The sequence below is a fragment of the Nerophis ophidion genome, linkage group LG13 (assembly GCF_033978795.1).
Source record: "Nerophis ophidion isolate RoL-2023_Sa linkage group LG13, RoL_Noph_v1.0, whole genome shotgun sequence".
Lineage (NCBI taxonomy): Eukaryota > Metazoa > Chordata > Actinopteri > Syngnathiformes > Syngnathidae > Nerophis > Nerophis ophidion.
The window spans coordinates 15998706-16005745 of record NC_084623.1 but is presented as its reverse complement, the minus strand read 5'-3'; the positions used below and the strand labels follow the sequence as shown (position 1 = coordinate 16005745).

At 40.4% G+C, this 7040-nt stretch overlaps 1 protein-coding gene across 1 annotated transcript in view; it reads right to left on the bottom strand.

Annotated features, from left to right (window-relative positions):
• Window positions 1-5664: 5664 nt before the first annotated feature.
• LOC133564871 (TRAF3-interacting protein 1-like) overlaps window positions 5665-7040 on the bottom strand; it is a 36886-nt gene continuing 35510 nt past the window's right edge. Inside the window, exon 13 of the mRNA XM_061919411.1 lies at window positions 5665-6026. The gene's annotated coding sequence lies outside the window, so the exon portion shown is untranslated. The remainder of the gene's footprint in view (window positions 6027-7040) is intronic.

Genomic DNA, 7040 nt, shown 5'->3' with positions numbered 1-7040 from the left:
CCTTGACTCACATATGAACTTGAAGTGTCATCCCATTCCTAACCCATAGTGTTCAATATGATGTTGGTCCACCTGGGGCGGCATAGCTCGGTTGGTAGAGTGGCCGTGTCAGCAACTTGAGGGTTGCAGGTTCGATTCCCGCTTGTGCCATCCTAGTTACTGCCGTTGTGTCCTTGGGCAAGACACTTTACCCACCTGCTCCCAGTGCCACCCACACTGGTTTAAATGTAACTTAGATATTGGGTGTCACTATGTAAAGCGCTTTGAGTCACTTTAGAAAAGCGCTATATAAATATAATTCACTAATTCACTTTTGCAGCTATTACAGCTTCAACTCTTCTGGGAAAGCTGTCCACACGTTTGTGGATTGTGTTTATACGGATTTATCGACCATTCTTCCAAAAGCGCATTGGTAAGGTCAGACATCAACAATGGTCGAGAAGGTCTTGCTCTCAGTGTTCGTTCTAATTCATCCCAAAGGTGTTCTATCGGGTTCACATCAGGACTCTGTGAAGGCCAGTCAAGTTCATCCACACCAGACTCTGTCATCCATGTCTTTATGGACCTTGCTTTGTGCACTGGGGCCCTCTCCAAACTGTTTCCACAAAGTTGGGAGCATGGAATTCTACAAAATGAGTTGGTATCCTGAAGCATTTAGGTTCATTTCACTGAAACTAAGGGGCCAAGCCCAACTCCTGAAAAACGACCCCACACCATAATTCCTCCTCCAACAAATTTCACACTCGACACAATGCAGTCCAAAATGTATGGTTGTCCTGGCAACCTCCAAACTCAGACTCGTCCATCAGATTGCCAGATGGAAAAGCGTAATTCATCACTCCAGAGAAGGCGTCTCCACTGCTCTTGTGGGGCGGTATAGCTCGGTTGGTAGAGTGGCCGTGCCAGCAACTTGAGGGTTGCAGGTTCGATTCCCGCTTCCGCCATCCTAGTCACTGCTGTTGTGTCCTTGGGCAAGACACTTTACCCACGTGCTCCCAGTGCCACCCACACTGGTTTAAATGTAATTAGATATTGGGTTTCACTATGTAAAGCGCTTTGAGTCACTAGAGAAAAGCGCTATATAAATATAATTCACTTCACTTCACTATAATTCACTTCACTCTTGAGTTCAGTGGTGATGTACTTTACACCTCTGCATCCCACTCTTTGCATTGGACTAGGTGATGTATGGCTTAGATGCAGCTTCCCGGCCATGAAAACCCATTCCACAAAGCTCTCTGCGTACTGTGCGTGGGCTAATTGGAAGGTCACTTGAAGTTTGGAGCTCTGCAGCAACTGACTGTGCAGAAAGTCGGCGATCTCTTTGCACTATGCGCTTCAGTATCCGCTGACCCGTCTGTCAATTTACGTGGCTAACCACTTGGTGGCTGAGGTGCTGATCCCTCACGCTGTTGCTACTCTTCGCCTTTAGCTATGAAAACAGCAAGAACTCGCCCCAGTGAAAGAAACAACGTGAGTATGCCTCCCAGCTCTTCGTGCACCGTAATCATCGATTGGTTGGCCATACTAGGGAACCGTGGCCGCCAGTTAGAGCAGAGTAGTTTTTAACACGTAGCGAGCTGACTAGCCCAGTTTGTAACAGCCCTAAGCGGCATACAAGTCACGATGAATCGTTTGAGACACATAATAGATTTAGTTAATCCTACACCCCAGTCATAGGAGACTCAATCACCCGGAACATACAGTTTAGTAAACCAGCCATAATTTTGTGTATTCCCAGGGCTCAAGCCCCTGAAATTGAAGAAAATCTTAGGGAGCTGATTCGCAATAGCCTTGTAAACACAAACAAGAGGATAATCTCACCACCAGCTACTTAAACACAGTTATACATGTTGGCTCCAATGAGACAAGGATGAGACAGTCAGAGATTACAAAGAGGAACATAGCTAGGACTTGTAATCTCACTAGAAAGATGTCTCGGCATGGAGTACTTGTCTCTGGCCCCCTGCCTGCTGGAGGCAATAATGCGAGGTATAGCAGATTAGTCTTGCTTAACAAGTGGCAGGCTAGTTTTTGTAGAGAACATGGACTAACATTTATTGATAATTGGCCCTCTTTCTGGGGCGAACCAGACCCGCTGATGAAGGACGCCTTCCCCCTAACCGGGAAGACGCCATCACTCTATCTAGAACAGTAGTTCTTAACCTGGGTGCGATCGAACCCTATGGGTTCGATGAGTCGTCCTCAGGGGTTCGACGGAGCCTCCGCCGCGGAGGTCAAGACACACTCGACTAATCGTGAAAATCAGGGCTCCCAAACACACGGCCCGTGGGCCAATTACGGCCCGCGAGACGTTATTTTGAGGCCCACACATTAATATGGAAATGTAATGTTGGTGCGGCCGGCGAGTTTTAAATGAATGGCACTTTACAGCGTCATACTTGAATACTCTCGATTTTTCCGGGAGACTCACAATATTCAGTGCCCCTCTAGGGGTAATCCCGCCCCCCCAACCCTGTCCCCTGTCACACCTGGACATGGATTATTTTTGCTTTTTCGATGCAAGGAGAATACGGGACGAGCCAGACGTGACTGTGAGTACATGGTTGTTTATTTGGAATACTAAATACAAAAATAAACAAACTAAGGGCGCTCACAAAGAGGTACAAAACTTGGCTACAAAAATACAAACAGGAAAACAAAACAACTGCTCGATGGCATGAAAGACAATGAACTAAACTTAAAACTTGCACTGTGGCAGAAATATGAATAACTAACACAAAAGCACTTACTGTGACCGGTACAAGGGGCATGGATAGCAAGGTAATCTAGGGTGCGTGAAGGCATGAGGCAGAATGCAAAAATCCCAGAACGATAAACAGAAAGCAAGTGACATAAATAGTGGCCGTGGTAACTAGAAACTGGTGTGAGAGGCTGATGATCGGGGCATGACTAGGGGAAACAGGTGGAAACTAATGAGTAGCTATGGTAACAAAAACAAACCAGGAAGTGAAAAAACGGAACAAGAGTCCAGAAAACAAAACAAAACATGATCAAACATAAAACCAGATTTACAGGCGTGACAGTCCCCTATTGTAGAGTTAGGGCTGCATTGGATTCTGGGTATTTGTTCTGTTGTGTTTATGTTGTGTTACGGTAAGGATGTTCTCCCAATATGTGTTTGTCAATCTTGTTTGGTTTGGGTTCACAGTGTGGCGCATATTTGTAACACTGATAAAGTTGTTTATACGGCCACCCTCAGTGTGACCTGTATGGCTGTTGATCAAGTATGTCTTGCAGTCACTTCCGTGGGTCTGCAGAAGCCTCATACAATATGTGACTGGGGTGTTAGCTTTTCATATGGTGGAAAAGCGGATGAGACAGCAGGTTGTAGACAACGTTAAAGGCAGTGCTATCGCGGCACGCCCTTAATTAATATTGTTGACCGGGTAAAAACCGGGAGATTGTCAGGAGGGGCACTGATATTCGGGTGTCTCCCAGAAAGATCGCGAGAGTTTGAGAGTATGTTTTTAGGGCGGGAAAGCCATTCAAAGAAGGTGAATTCATTAAAAAGTTTATGTTAGATTTTTTTTTTAAGAAATCTTTTCTGGCGGTCCACCCTCAACCAGTTCCTGCATCCAGTAGCCCCCAGGTAAATTGAGTTCAAGACCCCTGGTGTAAATAAAAATGTGATACTTTTATTAATAGATTGCACAGTTCAGTACATATTCCGTACAATTGACCACTAAATGGTAACACCCGAATAAGTTTTTCAACTTGTTTAAGTCGGGATCCACGTTAATCAATTCTCCCTATCGGGTTTATGGATATGGAAACAGCAGAAGTCAGACTGATTTGCATGTGTGTAAGTTGTTGTGAATTCATGCAATGTGTTGGTTTTGTTCTTTGAACAAGGAGATGTTGATGCATGGTTCATTTTGTGCGCCAGTAAAAAAAAACATAACTGTCTTGAATTTGAAACAAAAATATTTTATTTTTTACTAATGAAGGGTTCGGTGAATGCGCAAATGAAACTGGTGGGGTTCGGTATCTCCAACAAGGTTAAGAACCACTGATCTAGAAACATAGATTTCTTGTTGAGTCACACTTGACTAACTACACTCGGACACAGGCATTTACAGTGTCTGTTAGCCCGGGTGAGGAGTCCGTTTAACTAGAACTAACCGGCGTTAGGCTGTAAAATTCCTGCACTTATAGCATTTTTCGTAGAATAATACATGACTCACATAATGTTTTTTGTGTAATGACTGTGCCAGAGGTGAACATGCATTTTGCTGAGGTGGAAGATTATGACGTGTTAAATCTATCGCAGCACCAAGCAAATACTCTCAAGATCCCCATCATATCAATTCCTATCCTATTTTATTAAATACTTTGGTACCTCGGTATTGGTAGGAATCATTTCATGACGAAAATGTTTGTCACACCGAATGACGAATGATGAAAATGAATGCCACATTTTTAAAGGTTTACATATTTAATTTTTGTGTACCATTGCAAACACATAGACTTCATGTTTTTGGAATTGTTTAATTCTGTGTATGTTAGTCTGCCTAAACACACCAGCAGACAAAAAGGCACGATGCTGAAAAGGATTGTGGGTGCAGTATCTCAGTCCGTGAGCACAGAAGCACGGCAGCAATGTGCCAACCAAATTAATTTAAAGAACAAAACAAGACAGTTGTTATGAAATTCATCGCCAAAGAAAAAGTAAAGGAATTATGCAAAACCCAGCTGGAATACTTCAAAAAGGCAACCTCACGATTGCCTCAAATAAGAAAAAATATGCTGCTAAGTTTGAATTATTAAGGGCAAGATGAATGGAACTTTTTTGACCTACATAAAAAGTTCTGCTTTTTCCCAATCATCAAGTTACACCGTATTATTTATAATGAGCTAAAGAAATCTATAAAGTGTTTTTTTTTAAAATATTATACAACCTGATTCCCTCTTCTGTCTCAGGAGAGTTTAAATATTTCTATAAGGAAGTCCTTGGGGCGGCGGGCACTTGTGACCTTGGGGAATATGCTTTATCAGTATCATGCTTTGTCATTTTGATAAAAAAAAATATATTAAAATGTTTGCACACATTGTTTTATTGATTTTGTTTTGTAGGTTGAAGTGTTAATGTTGCAGATTGTTATTTATTGAGTTTCTTTAATTTTATTTTTCAGCATCAAACGGTTAAAGGCGGTTAAAAAATGTTCATAGTTTAAATAGGGATTTTAAAATTAAACAGGCAAATTAATTTACTTTGAATATTATCTTGTGGACTAAAACAATGTTAATAAAGTTATTATTTGTTGTAAATTGATCTATGTGTTTTTTTGCTTTCTTTAATGTTAATAAAGATACATTGTTGTGCAGAGGTGTACTTACAACAATTTTATAGACAAGTAAAAACATTTATAATCGCGTTGGGGGTGCAAAATGTTTTCTCCTGGGAATCACTGCTATAAAGCAATGATTTTCATTTACTACTACGTAGTTTATGTATATGTATATATGTATGTATATATATATATATATGTATATGTGTGTATGTATGTATATATACTGTATATATATGTGTGTGTATGTATGTGTATATATATATATATACATTATATATATATATATATATATATATATATATACATATATATATATAATATATATATATATATTTTTTTTTATAGACAAGTGAATACATTTATATTCGCGTTGGCGGTGCAAAATATTTTCTCCTGAGAATCACTGCTATAAGGCAATGCTTTTCATTTACTACTACGTAGTTTTTTGTTAGTGTTTTATTTTAAACACAAGAACATTGTGAACACATTGTTACGTTGTAAACTGCCTGGCAATTACATGAACTAATTTCCCATGGGAATCAATAAGTCTCAGTCTAACTTACAGTAGTCGTATTTCCAACCTGCATGCAGTAAATATAAAATCGGTTAACTCATTTGAACAAAAACAGAATTAAAAAAATGTTGGACGATAAAAAGGAATTCATTACTTTGAGCAGCTGTTCATTAAATATGTGTGGGATATACAGCCACCTGGTGGGTAGAGAATGCCACTGTTACAATACTGGAATTCAACAAAATATAAAAATACATTCACAATTATACTTAAATGATCCTTTTAGCTAAAAGGAATTATTAGCAATATTCCGAATCCTACAGTATAACAATTATGTAAAAGTGTAAATTCTGAAGGTCAAAGGCCTACTGAAACCCACTACTACCCACCACGCAGTCTCATAGTTTATATATCAATGATGAAATATTAACATTGCAACACATGCCAATACGGCCTTTTTAGTTTACTAAATTACAATTTTAAATTTCCCGGGAGTTTCGTCTTGAAAACGTCGTGTAGTGATGACGTGTACGCAAGACGTCACGGGTATTAAGGAAATATGAGCGCTGCACACACACACAGCTAAAAGTCGTCTGCTTTAACGGCATAATTACACAGTATTTCGGAGACCTGTGTTGCTGAATCTTTTGCAATTTGTTCAATTAATATTGGAGAAGTCACAGTAGAAAGATGGAGTTGGGACACTTTAGCCTTTAGCCACACAAACACACGGTGATTCCCTGTTTAAAATTCCTGGAGGTGAAACTTTACTATGGATCAGAGCGCGGTCAAGCAAACATGAATCACGACGGAATGTCAACCAGCAGTTTTCGGTGAGAAAATTGTGGTAAAAAGTCGCTTCTTACCGGAGAAAAGCTGAGCTTGTGCCGTCCATAGCTGCCGTCGGCTCCCCTGAGGCATTCTCCCGTCCAAAGGCAAAACCCAGTAACTCAATTTTGGTCAAAACTGAGCTGATAATAATGTAGTTCCTAGGTGATATGCTTTACATTAGTGTATGCAATATTGTAATTTGTTCCGTAAGTAAGCTGTTAGGCGCATGGCAGGACCTAGCAACTACCACATAACCGCGTAGATACAACAGAAAAACCTAGTATCTCAAGGGACCAATCGGAGCTTCTTTGTCAGTCGCCTTATTGTCTTTAATGAGACATTTGCACAAATGGGGGCCGATGGTCAACCTGATTATGTGA